The sequence below is a fragment of the Daktulosphaira vitifoliae genome, unplaced genomic scaffold, assembly GCF_025091365.1.
Source record: "Daktulosphaira vitifoliae isolate Bord-2020 unplaced genomic scaffold, ASM2509136v1 Scaffold_1, whole genome shotgun sequence".
In the NCBI taxonomy this organism is placed as follows: domain Eukaryota; kingdom Metazoa; phylum Arthropoda; class Insecta; order Hemiptera; family Phylloxeridae; genus Daktulosphaira; species Daktulosphaira vitifoliae.
The window spans coordinates 61,295,109-61,314,465 of NW_026099572.1; the positions used below are offsets into that span (position 1 = coordinate 61,295,109).

General features: G+C 26.2%; 1 protein-coding gene and 1 long non-coding RNA gene across 3 annotated transcripts in view; one reads left to right on the plus strand and one right to left on the minus strand.

Moving 5' to 3' along the window:
- Nucleotides 1-19,357, minus strand: part of LOC126895545 (uncharacterized) — a 78,170-nt gene extending 58,813 nt beyond the window's left edge. The window contains exon 1 of the mRNA XM_050667526.1: nucleotides 19,354-19,357. The gene's annotated coding sequence lies outside the window, so the exon portion shown is untranslated. The remainder of the gene's footprint in view (nucleotides 1-19,353) is intronic.
- On the plus strand, nucleotides 10,119-11,576 carry LOC126895549 (uncharacterized). 2 transcript variants are annotated; one of them, XR_007701672.1, is made up of 4 exons: nucleotides 10,119-10,183; nucleotides 10,295-10,398; nucleotides 10,502-10,686; nucleotides 10,778-11,576. It is a non-coding gene; the product is annotated as an uncharacterized LOC126895549 (long non-coding RNA). The 2 variants fall into 2 exon arrangements; XR_007701671.1 differs by having other exon boundaries at nucleotides 10,125-10,398.

Here is a 19,357-nt window from a genome sequence, read left to right on the forward strand (position 1 = left end):
TTTTGGTTGCATTCTATTAAAAAAATACCGTTTAAAACTATTAAATTTTGCTGAGCAAGGAGGTGTGACACTCTTTCCCTGTTACCTTCTCGGAATGGCCCTGCTATCTTGTTAAAAGGGAGTTTACCAACTGCGTCCAGTTTTTTTTATCTTTTTTACAGCATTTTCTTAAATATTATTGCAAGGTCAAATGACAGGCCAAAACGGTAAAAAATGGAATACTATTAATGTGTAAAAATGAAGATTTTATAAATTATAGAAAGATGATATTCAAAGATGTAATTGTAGTAAAAAAATTTAGAATTTTACATGAAAACCGATAGAAGCGGTAATGTTACTATAAAGAGTTATTTCGATCATTTTCAAGAAAAATATGAAAAATAGGTATGGCGATTATTCGAAATTCTGTAAAAAGAGCCACATGAACATATTTGTGAAAGATCTCTAAAATTAATTTATGATACATTTAAAACCACTAACACTGACACATTAATAAAGGTGATATTAGCGTCCTGGGTAACTCTAAATGAACTGGCCACATTCGGTATTCTGGTGAAAAATACTTATTTTTTTTTCAAGACGCTTTTAAGCTACGAAAAAAACCACTATGAAATCTCGAGACGCTTTCGGGCGATACCTTTTGCAGAAGCACTCGAAACATAGGAAAAAAGTAATTTTGGTATTCAATTGGGATATCGTCTGTTAAAATGTTAGCTTTAACCTGTTACACACAAAATCAATGCGTACTAAACGCAGTACACTAATGAAAATATCAGTAGGTATATAATAACTGTTTAATATATTAATGGTAAATTGAAAAAATAAGAGTTTAAACTAAATAAAATTAAGAACTTTAAGTGAATTATTAAAAATTAATTTATAAATCAAAGAAACAAAAATAAATTTAAGTTTTTTGTTAACGGAATTTTGAAATAGTCTTCTATAAGATAAAATATTTATAAAAATTAATTGATTTACATTAGTATTTTTTTAGTACATGTGATAAATTTAGGAATTGAAATATTTTTTCCTAAACGCAATAACAGGTGAATGAGTTTATTTCGGAAACTGTAAACATAGTAAAATTTACAATATCTATGAACTCGTTTTGTTCACACTTTACTTTAGTGTACCCTTAATACGCAATTCCTTTACACTTCAAATAACATGGGATTGAGCCAATGTTTTTATAAAGGCTATTTAGATTTGACTTCTCATGGTTTATCTAATAATGATCTTGATAAATTCTACATAAATGGTGTATTATTTAATGAACAAATAATTGTGTACCGCCGAATAGAGAAATTATCTGAAGAGAAACGCCGAGTTAGGGACAAACCATTCATGTAAAGAATAAAATGTTATTTTTATTTCAATTTCAAAGCTAAATTACTTCCATCGATTACATGGCTCAAGGAAAAACGCAGCGAGCACCAGAATAAAAAGTACCTAAAAGAAAAAAAATTATAGAAACGATGGAAAAACCAATAATGACATTTTCCCTTTTTTCAAAGTCTAAAAACGCACCTTTGACCCGTTGTACGCACGCAGCCATTATATATAAAATCGAATTTACTGCAGACATGAATATTATAACATTTCCTATTTATAACAAAAGCTCGTATGCGTTTCGTGCAAATAGTTAGTTACTAAACAAGTAATCAACAAACACACAGTGGTACGCCTCAAATAACTGATTACAGAGTATTGTTCTGGTTTACATTCATTTTTATTTCTATAGTCGAGTAAAAAAAAAAAAATCTATGACAAAAAGTCCTTGAATATATTACAAATTATTTCACAGTTGATTTGCAATTAAACTCATGTGAATAAATATGTAAAATTAAGTATTGCGATAAATAAATATTATCTTATCCCGAAAGCAATTAACGAATAGTCTAAAGTTCATTATTTGTTAAAAATGAAAAAAAGAATTTGTTTTTTTTTTTAAGTAAATCAACATAGGAATAATACATTATCATTTTTTTTTCGTAAAACACTTTCTCTTAATACAAGGAATAATTTCGTTTTGTCTGAAAAACTACAATAAAAATAAAAACGTTACAGATAATCTAAATATTTTACTTGTTGAATGATTTCGCTATTGTCTTTTACAAAACAATCCTACTATTTAAGTTCATACATCTGCAACAATGTCTTAAGCAAAATATAATGTTATACTCTCATCATTTTAATACTAAAGACCATGTTTGATGATTCTTCTTTCGATTTCAAAGTTAACACAGCCACTCTAATATGTGAATAATTTCAAAGTCTTTCAGAAACTTATTTGGATTAAGCTTAACCTTGGAAGTTTGTAAACGGAGAACCATAAAATCAAATAAAGGCTTCTTAGAAGTTCAGTGCTATTTCTATTAAATACTCGTATAAAATATCTTTATGTTTTATGAAATCTATTCTAATTTATAAGCTATGAAAAATTTAACGGACAAGCTTTATTTACTTTTTCCTTTGAGGATGTCGTCTACATTATTTCATACTATATATTTCTAAATTTAATTGTTCGAGTTTAAGAGATTGTTAATCATTCATTTGAAGCTTACCAGATCACTCGTTTCCGAATATAACGGGAACTTGTGATTGTTGGTGTTTGAATCCCTTAGGTCAAGGTGAATGGCAGCAATTTCATTAAATTATTTATCCTATTCGAATATTGAGTGAAGTAATGTACGCACACCATTGTTTCATTTTACTACGATAACCTTCTGAATTTAAAGGAAACCTAAAGGATGACTTGCGAATGAATTATTAAAAGTAATTCTAGAGCTGATAATTTTGTAAATATACGATGGAAACTTTACTTGAAATCGAGATATACTTACACATATATTATTCTACTTCCAAGTTAGTGACTACATTCCACTCGTCTAAAGGTTATTCAGTTGCACAGAGTTTAAGAATAATATTTTGTCGATCATATTATGCTCAAGTAACTTTGTTCAAATATACGATTAAGTTATTTGTGATTTATTGTGCAATCCACTTAATAAGATTTTCAGATGAAAAAAGTTAAATTATTGAACACAGCGCACTAAATTTTAACACGAAAGAAATATTCTTTGGTAAATATCAAAATCTACTGTTCAGTCAGAAAAATTTAAGAAATTGAAATAACCACGTCTGTAAGCATAAACATACTTAATAGAGCTCATAGTCATGTAATTTACGAGTAAAGAAAAAAAAACTATTGAAAAGTTTTTAATGATCATATTAATTTAAAATATATTTTTTATTTGTTATGTATTACAGTAAAACGCTTTGACATTTATTCCTTTAGTTTTTTCCCGAAAAAAAAATCATAATAATGTATAACGTTTGACTGTAAATTCACAAGTCACAGTAATGAAAAAGAGTGATAGTTAATATTGTATCTCTGATGCTAATGTCAGTAATAATATCTGTTTTCAGTAAACAGTATTATTTTCCATTATTTTTTTCGTTAGAATTTCTGTTCTAAATAGATAATTATATAGAAGAAAGAGTAAATGAAAATTACATTTGATAATTTTTCATAAATATAATTTTTATATTATGAATTTATGTATCTATTATAACATTTAATAAATTATTATTAAACATCACCGATTTATTCGCAAGAATAGTGAAACAACATAAAATTTTTTTTTTCTGATTTTTATACCAATATTAATAAAAAATAATTAATAAAAAAAAACACTTAATTTTAATTAAAAAAAATTTCATTAATTAGGTATAACAGTTTTCACAAGAGTTTTACAAAAAGTTAATCAATCAATAAATAGTAAAAAATGTCAATTTTATTTCGCCTCTTTTGTATAGTTTATTTTTTTTGAGTTTTTTCAGAATTCTCGCTAATAGGCGATATGCGATTGTTATGTAATACAAATCAAATTCATAATAATTAAAACATTTAAATGTAAAATATATACATAAATAATAAATTGTTTATATAATTTGACGTATGCCCTATTCTCAATAAACAACTCATAAAATTCAAAAATATTTCTATAAAAAATGTTAAAACACATTTTAGAGTTGATTTTCAATCATACTATTTACAATTATCTCTTGTATTTAGCTACTACAAAAAATAATTAAATAAAATTAATGTTTTTTCGTTATGAAGCTCTAAAAGAATCGTTTTACAAAATATTGATCAAATTTTGATACAATATGAAACTTAGTTGGTTAAAACTTATCTAAATTAGTTAACCTTTTGAAAACAGATTATCAAAGAATAATTTTAAAACAATTTAATATTAATATATTTTTAGCAAATAAATTGAAACGTAAAATATATTTTTAACTTTAAAATAACTTAACAATTTTTATTAAAGACGGGTTATTGAATTTTTTAAAATTTATTATTTATTTTATATAACGAGTATACACTTAAGGAGCAATGGATGTGATTTAATTTGACGATGGAAAATAAATTTAAAAATACCACAAGAAATGATATTCCATCAATATCTGTAATAGTATTTTTTTGCTATAGGTTGGACTATATTGACATCACCTGCCACTGTCATTTTCTACCCTTGTGGTTTTTGGTCACCATATTTCCGCTTCGATTGATAAGAATATAAAATAATATACGCAGATGTATAAAATGATAAATTAATTACAAAAGTAAAATGATGAAAGTTCAATTATAAATTTTTGCTTACGGTTGTTCGTCATTAAAGAAAAATGGTTGCAAATGTGTTTTATTTAATTTGAATATAACAAGTTTCACTTATCCTATTTTTGTCAGATTAAAGTTTTCACTCATCAACCGATGTTAACTCATTGATCTAATGCTAACGCTTCGTTCGTCTTTTGTTTTCATTGTTACATTTAAAATACTGTATGTTTTGAGAAGACAATTAAGATGGATATTTTGTAATTTTTGTGGAGCCTACGCTGGATTTTATTTTTCTTGGTGCAAATTATTTCAATTGAATACATCTATTTCTAAATTTTTATAAGTAACTTAAGTAATTAATGTTTTTTTTAACAAGTTATTGAACGGTAAATTATTGGATTTTTAGATGCTAGCCCTTCCATGTTTCAGGCCAAAAAAATACTCTATTATGAAACTATTTTTACATCTTAATCAAAATTTGAAATTTTTTTAAAATAGTTCGTCAAGTAACTTAACATCTAATTATATTGATACATATACAGAGTGATTTATTTATATTATTCATTCAATAATGATTTTTTCATAAAAATGTATAGATTAAATTTGAATTAATATTTATAAACCATTGATAATATCAAGTTAGTTTAAAAAAAAAATACTCCTAAGGGTATTTTTTAAGTATAACTTTCGAAAGTTAATAAGGAACCAATTATATATTTTACTATTAAATGGCGAATGGTCTAAATAAAATGTTGTCTAGTCGATAATCAGTTTTTTAATATTATTTTTTCAGTTATTATAATTTTTAATTATAGATGAGTAGGGTACGCAACGTAAAAATAGAATATCGGTAAATACTACCCCAGCCCTTAACTTTTCTAAATATGTAAGTTCTAATATCTCTTAAGTTTTTATTTTCTGTATTTTTATGAAAAAATAATAATTTAACGAAAACATAGGGATAGTATGCTTAATAAATCACTCTGTATATTGTTCCACAACAATTAATGCTTTAATTATCTACTTTAATTATCCTATATTGAAGTCATATTTTAACAGATATGTTTTGTTCAAGGCCATTATAATATTATAGTAAACAAAACTATTATTCAAACAACATTTTCATTAATTTTTGTTTGTGTAAATAGTTTTTGTGTTCAATTAAATTTATTCGATTGATATTCAAACGAAAATCATTTAAATAATATCTTTTCTGATGGTTAGTACGACTAGGTTTTTTGTTATTTACACGTTTATCATAATGCGTAACATGCTAAATTTGTACCATCGAAATCAAAATGTGGATAAAAAAAACAAAAAATAATAAAAGTTGAAAATTGAATATTGTCTATAAAAATATTTGTTGAATGATTGGCGAAACTATACATAATGTTCCGTTAGACAATTTTTGCATCCGATTTGATGTTAACGGTTCGTTAAGTTTTCAATCGTAGAAAATCACCAATAGTACACCGAAAAAGTGGCCACCTCTCAACTTTGGGGTCGAGGTGGTTTCTTTTAATTATTATCAGCGCTAGCAGATTAAATGTACCGAATTTAATGTCCGTTGAACAAGTGGAATGGCCTACGGTAAAAAAAGACTAATCTACAGCAGTTCTCCGGGAGATTTCGCTCCCTTTAATTTCCAATTCATTAGCATAAGTCCCAAAAGGAACAATGAATAATTATCATTGCTTCAGACAAGTTCCATACTATAACAAACTGTTGTAAAGATTTTTCAACTAAATCCTGCCCAACAAATCATTCAATGAATTTTAAGTGCGAAAAACAACTATATTTTATAACGAAATTGGTGGAAAAATTCCACGTATCAAAACCAATTGACATTTTAAAAAATTAGTATACTGTCAATTACTGTTTTATCAATAGCCTTGATATCGGATGGAAGTTTTTATACATTTTTATGCATCGTATATGAATTTTTATTTCAATTATGGATACCCTTGTTATTTATAACTCACCAGGGAAACCGTTCTAAATTAATGAACTACCATGTCGTTGTTGACATGTTCATGAAAAATGTAAAAAATATCTTCAAGAGAAAAATTATGAAATGTCTGTATATAATAATATACTTTGTTTGAGTGTTATTAAACACCTAGACATTCAAACAGTAGAAAACTTAATTATAATATAGTTTCTTTGTTTTATATTATAAACTACAATAATAAAATAGTGAAATTTGACTTTTTACGAATAAGTTAAATGCATAAAGGTTTTTATTGTCTCTTTAAATAAAAATCGTTTTTGTACGAATTTAACAAATCAAAACCTATTGCATATATAATACTGAAGATTCTATTGTTTTGCTGACTTTTGTATTTTTTAGTCTTGTATTAATTAGCGATTACCCGTTTTAATATATATATATATATATAATTTTTTTCTGTATGAATGTTCTACTTTTATTTTGCCTTTTTATTTTCTTTACAAATGTTCAATATAAAATTGTAAAGTGTTTATTATTTAAAATAATAAACTCTTTACAAAATATTATTTCCTTAATATTTGGTGTTTCGGTAAAATATAATGTTATAATATTTCCAATATTATCATGACGTGGAAGTTGAATGAAAATTAACTATAAATTTTGAGTGCTATTTATTTTTTAACACGCTGTGAAATTAATTTTGTGAATTGTGGATAATTACGAATAATCTTTATGTACATTAAACGTTTAGTAAATAATAAAATATGTAATTTCCTTATGATATAAGTGTAATTATTTAATTGAAAGACAAAACAGTCGGTTCGGTTATCTATTAATTAGTCAACTGTATTTAACTCAAATAAAAATGATGTCTGACGCCATTGAAAAAAGATTTAGGACAATATCGATTTTTTACAACTTTACATGCGACATAACAGCAACCATCCGTCGAAAGATAATAATTTATAATTTTCATTAGTCCAAACTTTTCGATCAGCTTACTGGGGTGATTAATCTTATAGACTCGTGACCGGTTCATTAACGCCCTCGGGACTCCAATGGAGGCGGTCGACACCAATAATAAAACGTCAAAAAATAACCCTCACGTGGGCGATAGCCGCTTGATTTATACTTTCCCAATAGAGGTGAGGACGTATATAAAGCAAAGAGATGATTATTTGGACCAGCCTACATGTTTATATACCGTAGAGTATCATTCCGGATATCTGGATAATCAGATTGACTTTTGTCACTGTCGCCAACAGCCAGCATAGGTCATTTTAGTGAAAACAAAGTTATTTGTTTAAATTTATGTACAAGAGGAAAAAAATATTCGTGAAAGGGAGAAAAAGTTTTTTCGTACACGATGTGACGTGATGATGTGTTGTTTCTCGTTATTTCTGACACGAAACGTCCGCGTGCCACTTAAAATGAAATTTCCCAAACAAATTTTGAGTCAACCCAACTTGCGTCTTCGTCGTTTTTTAAATAAAATGTGGTTTTTAATAACTCTTCGTATGCAAAACTGCCAGTAGACCGACAATGGCCAGGGCAGACCGAGGATAGTTTAAACACCAGGTGAAACGGACGTCTGTAAAGTTCAACATATAGACTATTTAGAGATCTCGACATTTTTTTAATTTTACTTAAAAATCTTTATAAATTACGGATTTTTGGCAATGCTTCATTATTATAGATACTTAATATTATAAGCACGATTAAAATTCGCTTATATTGTAGTGATATACATCAAAATTTGATATCGATCACTAAATATAATTTATTTTAGTCATAATATTTTCGATAAACTCATAATCGTTTGAGAATATCTTTAAAAGAATATACTCGAACTTTTTCAGGAGTCTACTTTCAATTGAGTAGGCATTGTAAATGCTTTAAATTGTAGTAATTAATATACGAAAAAGTTTTATTCGGGTAAGATCAAACAGTCGTTAAAGAAAAACACTTTTCATAATACAATGTAAAAATTGAGATAACGCGTATTTGGTCTTAAAAACTTTTTGTTATTTTCAGTTCTCTTATATTAAAAAGTCTTTTTTTAAGCAACCAAATTCTAGTAAAATACTTTTAAAGCAATTTTTGTTTTCATTATTTATGAGTGAAATTTTACGATAACATGATGTACTGCATAGTCATTTAGATAATACAAAAAAATGCATTGTTATTTTATGTGTTGATTTCACTAGACATAAACGACTTCATCCGTGTTCAATATTTTTTAAATGTTTATTGAATATCATTTTTTAAATATCGCTAAACTGGTTTAAATGTAATCATTTTAGAATTTTCTTAATGTATTTTTTTTTTAACAATCCATTTTCTACTATTTTACCAGAAGTTACTTGTTTTTAACAATCTGCGAATAACATTGATTATTTTATTGTCATCAGTTATTTAAAGATGTATAAAAATAATTTTTTTTTGTATATTTTCTCTTAGAGCATCAGTTTTAAAGTCGTAAATAAATCATAAGCAATTTTAACTACGCAAATGATTTTGAAAAATAATCATTACGCGTTATTCAAATATTAATAAATTAAATCACATTTGACGTTAAAAAATTTTATTTATCTGTAGTTTAAGACTTATGATAAATTTTAATTTCCAAACAAAATTCATTTTTACTATTTATGAAATATTATAGTAAAAAATAGGTATTTAATTAATACTAACATGCCAAGTTTATGAAATAAATAACATATTAATAATAGTCAATTAATAAATATTCGCTTATATTTTTTAATTACTCCAAAACTAATAATAATTTTAATTAATTTAAAAAAATAAATGAATGATTGAGTAAACATAGGTGTATAGACGAAACTTAATGTGCCCATTATTATTTTTATTATTGGCCACTTGATTAATTAAAACATAAAAGTATTATAGGGAATTATATTTTTGGTCTCTTTCAGTTTCATATATTTCTCAATTTATCAATCACGATATAATTTTGTATTAATTACTTATGTCTTATAACTGTAAATGAAAACATACAAATTTAACAATCCTATTTATAAGATAATGATTTAATTAAGAAACTGACTGACCGCGAGCAACTTACGGACCAGTACTTTGTTGGTCATTAACAATTAAAATTAAAGGCTGAAGGTGAGATACGTGTGCTGATACATTTTTTAGCTTCGATTCGAAGCTGAGAAACTTTGTTTTTTTTTGTGTCTGTTACCATTTTTTCTCAGCTCTTACTGAACCGATTTTTTTCAATGATACGTCAAAAGATCACAAATCGTATCTAGTCGAAGACGTTACCCTCAAAAATTGAAAAAATTTCCCTTGTTCCCTGTAAGTGAGGGAAATCTTAAAAAAATTACAAATTTAAAAACCGTTAATAATTACAATATTAAATTATTAAATATCAATATCATACTATATTTAATTACTAAAATAAATATTTAATCATATGTTACACTCATAGTCCTCAGCACTCGGTAAACAAGGGTGTGTATCAGGAATTTTGAATATTTAATATTTTTTCAGCTGACATTTTGATTCAAATCACGTGAGAATGCGCTTTCCATAAGTTTTTGGTAATACGTTTTTCAGTTAATCAAACTAAAAGAAAAGTAAATTTTTACATAATCATTAGATAATTTTTCTAAAAAAAAGTTGATCAGAAATAATTGCAATCTAATATTTCTGTGTAAAACAAAAATTATTCCATAAATATTTTCTAGAATTACAACATATACTGAGGCAAATCCTAAAGTGATTTTCCCCGTGTACATACAGACCACAGTCGTTATTACATCGGGTGGCGCTTGAACGTGCTAATCCAAAAGTAAGTAGTTACATTTTCCACCCATTTGTAATACCACCCGAGCAGTTTTATAATTAATAATTATATGCTGTCCGCGCTTTAAGTGTAATTTATTTTTGAATAGTACACGATCCGTCTTCAGCGGTTGATAGCTGTGCAAAAAATGTGTTGTTCAACGTAATATTCACAGTTTCATTAAAAGAATAATCCTCATGATGGTTATCTTATGGCGCTATTATTTCAAAAGTAACGTTTGGTGCTGGCCGAGAAATGGACGTGTAAAGACATAACTACTGTTACACAGAGTCGGTAATTTATTTCTACAATAATATTATTGAAAAGTAAATGTTTTTTTTCTGTAAAATTTCGCCTGTGTCTAACAGTAACAATTTAATTTTAGTTTCGAATTTCGCGTGTGTGATCGCTACAGTTAACATAAAGGACACGTTACATGAGCATTTATTTTTTAATATAAATTGAAGTTGACAGCTTTGGAAACAATATTAAAGATATTACTTTGGTAGTAAACACAGTGTAAATTTATTTCTGCTGAAACAGACTGAACGTGTCAAATGATATTTAAAAAAACTCAAGTTTCGTACGCTGTTCAATGTACACGAACGCCTAGACGTTGTATTTCTATAATATTTTCGAGATAATTTCAATGAAAGTTAAATTATCAACTAAATGGCAATGCAATAGATTTCTAATGCATACATGAGAGAATTGTTGAGCGTTGGTATGTTTACCAAGTATTAAGATTGAAATCGAGTAGCGAACACTATTTGAACTGTTAGCAATATTTTTTATTTTACAACTACCGAAAGTGGAAATAGTGCGATTTTTCACGGATACGTGGCATGAGTACAAAATTGTAGATACTCTCCGAATATAGCGAGCTAGGTCCACGAAATGGTAAAGAATTTTCAACTGTCGGAAAAACAAAGTATGACCTAGTTGTTTACTCTTATCCGGTATAACGTGAGTGAAATAATTATTCGATTTCAACTCCATTCTAGTGCATATAACCATGTTTATTCTTTTCTAATTTAAAACTAACGAAACGATAAGTGTTCAATGGATTACATTAAAACTTTCCGGAAAGTTCTGTACAAAACTCTGGTATTGTTATAAATAAATGTATCCATATGATTAAACGTATTGAATAAAATATATTTAACGACGAATTGAACGTTTTTTGTAAAGATACATATTACTTTTAGCTGACTTAATAATAATATTGATTGATGAGTTATCATTGCTGCTCTATATAAAATACTTGATCATAAATATTTATTTTACTCCGTTATTTTATATGTTTTTAATGCCCAATAATGGAAATTCGTTTATTAAATAAAACACTCGCTACGTTAATGCGTTGAAATCGCCTATACAAAACGCCGTACTTAGATTTCATATTAAAATAACCTGTCGAATGTAAATAACAACACTAGTAGCAAGAAAATAAGTTTAGAGGTTTTTTGTTTTTATGCGGATAGTTTATTGTTAGAAGACACGTGCAAGGTGAAACAATTTAGTTTGCTACGCTTGTCACATCGACATAATAAATATATATTATATTAAGTGTTGACAGATTTTTATTTTATATTTTCCATAAAAATATAATAAATAATATAACTCCTCTGTAGCAGTAATACAATTTTGTCACACCTACAAAATTGAATGTATTTAATATCTTTATTTGTGCGTGTAACAAAATTTATCTTGGTAGATTTCTCTAAAGACACTGATAATTTCAACTACACAAATTAAAATATTATGAGAATTATATTTTGATAGTAATCGACTCGATTAGTAAGTAAAATCTGTTTACGTTTTAAAAACGTCGAATTGAATCTTCGTAGTTAATATGCTCTTTTTTAATATGATTTCTATAGGATTCATATTTATGGAAAATGAAGTATACTGTTAGGTAAACAAAAATATTGCATGTTTCTGTAAAATAATCTGTTTAAATTACAAGATTATTTTCAGTTGAATTTCAACTGACGTTCGCATAAAATGTGAAGTAAATTTATTCTAACCGGTGGGGTGATGTTGTAGACATTTTGCGAGTGCTTAATACAAGTGACCTATTTATGTAATCAACTCATCAAATTAATAACACAACATGAAATCATTTTATATTATTAAGGTTGTTATAAACTACGTAGTTAACAATTAATTGCAATTTGAGTCTCTAAAGAGTTGCGCGTTTTAGTCCACTAGACAAATAAATAAATAAATTTCTTGCACATTGTTTTCATTTTTCTAAAAACTTTTTTTGAAAAAAAACCTGTCAAACGTTTAAAAATCACATTTTTATTTAATTGTTTCAAGTTATTTTCATGAAATCTTACGTTTTTACAAAATTAAATCGAGTAGATTTAACAAAGCAATAATAAATAGTTCACTTTATGTTATTTTTTGTTCGCCAATAAAAGCTTAACAGCTCACTTTTTGTCGGACTGTAAGAATCATTCAAGAAAATACGAAAATGACCGGCTTTAACGAGAGTAGAAGTCACTCTATCTTCTTCTCACCATTGAATTGAATAATTGCATTTTATAAAGAGTTGCAGGGTGCGTCTCATCACGGATGAATAAATACGCTATTCTTTGCATTCGTTTCTCGTTCTTTTACAATGCCTCGTTCAAACAAAGATTGAAAAAAATGAAACAAAAAGTCGTTCAATCAATCTTGCGTGCATTAGACTCATTAAAATCTGCTAAGGCTATAACACAGACAGGGTTAGTGGTAAATTAAAATAACCATTATTAACATAAACTTAAATTTGAGTATTAATTTTCGCAAAAACCTTCAAAAAACGCAGTACTTTCTAACGTGCTATTAGTTTTTACCGGTATAACTAGCGCAGATAACCTGCGGCAACCCTCTTATGGGCAAGTATTTATAAGTTATATCCACAAAGCTCATTAATGTGAGGAACAATGAGTACCTTAACTTCGTGTGTACAAGCGGTTTAAGATTTTTTTCATTTTTTTTTTTTTTGAATATAATACGCTTTTTATTACGATTTTAGAGACATAATAAAACGAAAACGTGGACGATAGAATTAATAATCCTTTACGTATAGTAAAACTTTTTTTTTTTAACATATCGATACTTTGGTTAAGAAGTCGTTCGAGTACAATCAAAATGTGTAACCAACCAATTGCACTTGTAATTGTGATTTTTTTGAAGTGTAGTATCACAAAAAGATCTTTTTAAATAAAATTTATTGTGTTTATCGTATAGATTAAAACACGATTCATCAAGAAAATATCATTTTACTTGAAAAGTAAAAAAATAATATTAATATAAATGTATTTAAAAAAAAATATATGCAACTATTCTTTATCATAGTGATGTCGGAAGCGAATATTTCACAAATTTGACAAAGTTAAGATCACTCACACAAAAATATTTAGAACTATCAATTATTTATTCCAATATATATATATAATTCTAGGTATAATTTTCGATGTTGAAGACACTTTTGCTAATAAATAGAATTATAAAATTATAATATTCATATACTAGAGTACTTAATATTTTACAAATTTTTAAATTACTTTAATGATCATTATTTTATGAATTTTATTATATAAATGATTTCGTTGAATTTGAGATCAAAATTTGAATCCTTCAGATAAAATTATATGGAGACATGTTGAATCATAACAAAAATTCAGAACAATAAAGTCATGATAACTTTAAACAATATCGTTTTTTTTAGTCAAATAGTATGCCTATGACTGCATGGTTAAATATTTTTTAAAAATTGTGCATTTTTAAGGCTTCTTAAAGTTTATGAATATTATGGCTTCTTAATAATTATGCATTTTAATGGCTTCTACAAATATGTACATTTTTGCAGCTTCATTAAGTTTACGAAACTTTATGGCTTCTTCAAATTTGTTAATTTTTGTGGCTTCTTAAAAATTATTCATTTCTATGGCTTCTAAAAATGTGTACATTTCTACGGCTTCTTAATTTTTACGAATTTATATTGCTTCTTAAGTTACTATTTAAAATTTCAAAACTATCTTATCATTTCTTTTAATAAATGATTTATTGAAAAGTTAACTTTTTAAACTCTTACCTTTTTTAACAATAAATGAAGAATAGTTTAATGTTCCATAAACATCCAATTGTAAGATAATAAATGTAAAAACAATACATTGTATAGATAAAAAGTTTGAAAGTATATGTAAATCTTATTAGTTTTTTGATCTTGGATTAGGTTTTTCTTTATATAAATCAACTTTTTATAAAGAAATATCATAGAATTATAATAAGACTTATAATTTTACTTATTATTTAAAAAAATAATTCTCCGGGTATTTTATTATTTAATAAAAAAACTCAAAGATTAATATTTTAGTTATTTATGCACTAATTTCACTATTTTTCCTGGTTTCATTAAATAATACTTTTGTGGAAATTTTAATATTTCAAAAAAAAAATTTCTGCACAAGTATAATTATATTATTTATAGTACGCGAATTACTCTGGGCGCTACATAACTTACAATGTCAACATAAAAACTTTTAAATAAACTCTTAATTAAATTTAAAGCAAAAGTTTTAGAGCTCAATAATCGTAATTTTATCATCATCAATAGTTTTATTTGCATTGTACTAAATAGAATAAATTGTTTTAATATTTTATCCAATTAAAAGACATAATTTATTTTTCATTAATAAAGTTTGGTAAATGTAATAATCTTGAATCAGATTTTAAAAATCTTATAACTTTCATAAGGTTTGTATTAGTCAAATAGCTGACGTACTATGAGATGGATTATTGATATAAAATAGCTCACAATCACGTACATTTAATTCTGATAGAAATATTTTAAAAGTTTTAAAAAAACATTCACAAAACGTACCTAATATGTAGTTTAGCCTAAAAAAAAGTAAATACACAAAAGCGGCAGATCTTTGGCGTTTGTTAGCTGAATGTATAGCAATTAAACAGTTGATTACGAAGTCGTAGAAACAGAATATCAATTGGCAAACGATCGCAGGTAAACAAAAAAAAACTGTTGAATTCATCAATATTATTCAGCTTCCCAGAAACCTTTTGTTTTTATTTTTCACTCAGTTCGGTCGTTTTAGAAAACCAACACTGTTTTTCCTTATTCTCCACCTGAGGGTAAATTACAGCTGTTATAAACTTGCCTGGTTTGAACCGACCGATGGTTGTTCAAAAATGCTGAAAACAAACGATCTCGTCGATGCAAGCCGCGAGTTATTATCATTGCTTCCGACCTAACTCCCACCATCTTGTCTATCTTTTCCTCGATTCCAATTGCACTCCCGTTTCCTGTGAAGTATATAGATTGATCCTGTCGCGTTAAAAGTTATATTTTCTTTGCCCGTATGGGATGCCATAAAACATCTAAAAAAAAAAACACAAGTTAAGAACAGTGTATTTTAAACTTACATTGGCAGAAGAGAGCAGAACAAAAAAAAACCTCGGGATAGCTGTTAACCTATACAGAAATACTATTAAAAACTCAATTTCATTTGAAGGCCATTTTAAAGTTTGTTTAGACGTACCAATTTTTTTTTGGAACGCTGAACTTAATTACTGTACGAATGAGACTGGCTGCATTTAAAATCGCACTAATACTAACGACTCACTGAATTTATTATGTATTCTATAATAACAGAGGCACACAAGGTATGATTTTGATAGTTTTATTTTATTGTTCGTAATGGCTGTATAAAGTTCTAAAAAAAATTAGTGTTGAAAAGAAAAAAAAAATATTGTTGTTCAAAACTCGGACACTACATTCAATCTTCTTTCATGGTTTGTAAAAGTAAAGATGTTGGTCTTTTGTTTATTTTTTATGACTCAGCGATACGATTTTACAGAAAATTTTATGTCACATAAATTCGAACAAACGAACAGGAAAAAGAGGTCGACATAAAACGTAAGTTAAAGTTCCCAACGTTAAACGAATGACTCAAGAACCACAATAATGTCGTAAACTCGTACACTGTTTCGATTCGAACGCATTGTTATTTTATAGCTATTATATATTTTTTGCCGTGGCCAACAGCAATAGGAGGGAATCATTAATTCAAAAATAAGCTTAAACTTAAATATAATGTAGAATACCAGCAGTAACAACTAAATCACGCTAAAAAAACATTAAACGAGAGTAAGAACAACATCACACAGTTGATAAAATAGAAATATATTATGAGATCTTTTATAATAGTAATTATTTTTTTAAATGGCAATATACATATTTAACTAGTTCATTTAATAGAAAATTATCTAACTAAGAAAACGTCTGATTGATAAGAACTATTGAATCAGTTTTTCAGAAGTTATTTACATTTTTATATAACTTTGCTGCACTATTCCTCACACCCAAGTAGAAAAATATTCATAAATCTAGAACTACTGGTTTAAAAGTGGTATTCTTAATTGAATCATTTTCTATTTTATGAACCAAAACATATACATTTTGCCATTAATAAAATAAAATTGGTACTTTTACAAGGAACAAGAAATGGATATTAAAATTATTTAACCAATTAAAAATTGAGAAATTAATATTACTTAAATAATCTAAGAAATAATTCTCAAAATTATTTTTATTTTAGAAGAAATCTAGTGGTCGCCGATAAATCAGTCAATCTATAATCATAAAAACATATTCCCTGTACCCTAAAAATTAAAAATATGTTTATTTCTTCACATATAATTTATCTGACGTTGAAATATGTCAGCATACTGCTCATACTGAAAATAATATTTCAAATTAAAAATCGCTTATTTATATTTTGATTAATAATTAAATTATTTCAAAACTACTAAAAGTTTTCAATTTAACTAAAATGAATTTATTCCACAGAATAACGAAATAATTTTAGAGTTTTTACTCAAAAGTTGATTTTTGAATTAATCATAGATACCTAAAATCGAAGTCCTAAAAAAATACGCTTGGGTAAAAACGATAAAATTTAGCATTAAACAATATACATTTTAACAGCACCACTAATAGCATGTCTTTTAAATCATAACGTATAGTTCATATTGTCACCAATTATGCCAATTTGGCCTGTAATGCGTGATCCCAAATCCTTTTTTTTTTTTATAAATTAATCTAATAAATTACAAGGGTCTTTCAGTCTAACTGACACATAATAAATATATAGGGTAAAGTTAGACAACAATCCAAGCCTATCAATTTATATCAAATCACTTTAATGTTTTTTTGCTTTTACTTTAATCAAGTGATAATTATTTTTAATATTAAGAAAAAAAAACACAAATATTAAAAAAATATTATTTTCTGTTATATACATGTTATACCATACATATATGATTTTGACAACTTCTATAAATATTGACTTTATAAATATTTATTGTTACTTTATTTTATAAAAACTTGTTAGAGTATAAGACTAAAATAATATAGAATATACAAATTTTTTTTTTTTTTTATACACTAAAATAATTTTTAAAAAATTTCAAAATAGCCATTTTGTAGACTGCGTTGTAAAAAAACAAAATTGATAGCAAAATCTCTTTTACGCATTGTCATGAAATTTCAAGAGCATTTTAAAATTCATAATATCTAAATTTTTTTGTGTTTATTCGACAATATCAATTGTTGGTCTAAGCTCATCAGGAAAAAATAGAAATGCCAAAATATTAATACACTAAATACTTGTCACTTTTGTATGGGTTTATTTCAATGAAAATTTCCGTTGCTTGAATGAAAATCGATAATTTTATTGATTAAAATTGATAAATATTTCAGATTAAAACTAGTTGTTGTAAGTCTTACAATATTTGTATTGGATTTTCATTGATAAATATTTTCGTATTAAAATAATATTACCTATGTATTTTCTAAAAGATGTTTATGGAAATACAAAGATAACACTTTTTAAATATTATCTTATAACATGTAATATAATGAACATGTTTTTTAATTGAAATGTTCAAACAAAAAGATGAGTTAATCAGCATTCGTGGCTGGGTTTACTTATGAATGACTAACATTTGATATATTGCATTCATTCTACTGATATGAGTCAAATATTAAAAAATTAAATTGCCTCACTAGTTTATAGAATGTTTTGGGGTTGTAGGATTTGAAAATACACGAGGCAGTTTTATTTCTTAAACACGCAATAGACATAACTAGTCTCTATACATTTTTCAACACATCAAAAAACACATCACGTAAACAAAACTATGAAAGTATTTTCAACTTAAAACACTCTTTAAGGATGATTTAAATTGACATGTTTATAACTGGACATAATCTGTAAATTTAATAATGAATAACCCAATAGATAAATTTCATGCGTTTTACAACAGATTACATTAACAGATTAATTATAATGCCATCTCACATTTTGGGCGGCCCTCGTATATTCTAAAAAGCAGAATCTAAAACGATGACAGAAAAAATCAGTACGAATTTTGTAATCTAAATATATGGGTAAGTTGTACAAGTTTGACGAAAAGGGGTGTAACTATATATTTTCAATTTCTTGATTATTACTTTTTCTAATAGAACATATTTTTTTCTATATTACATAAAATATCAGTATATTTTTTTGACCAACTAGATCAGCAATTATATTGAAATAAAAAATTATACAGAAAGATACGTCGTTTAAAATTTAAACGGTTTTCCAGAATAATAGTAAAAAATTTATTTAAGTCCTTTTTCGTTTGTGGTAATTATCTAAATTTCATGTAACTATTAAAATACTTTTTATGATTATACTATGGCATAATTTGATACGAATATTTTTGACCAGGGTAAAATATTTAAACGAACGAACATAATTCTAAAATTACATTATTCCAAAGGTAAAATAAAAATACCCAGCTGAAATATTAAGTAAAAAGATATTGCAAATTATGACATAGAATTTTCACGCCATTATTTAAGTTAATTTAATACTTTAAGCAAAATATAACATTGGTTACTCGA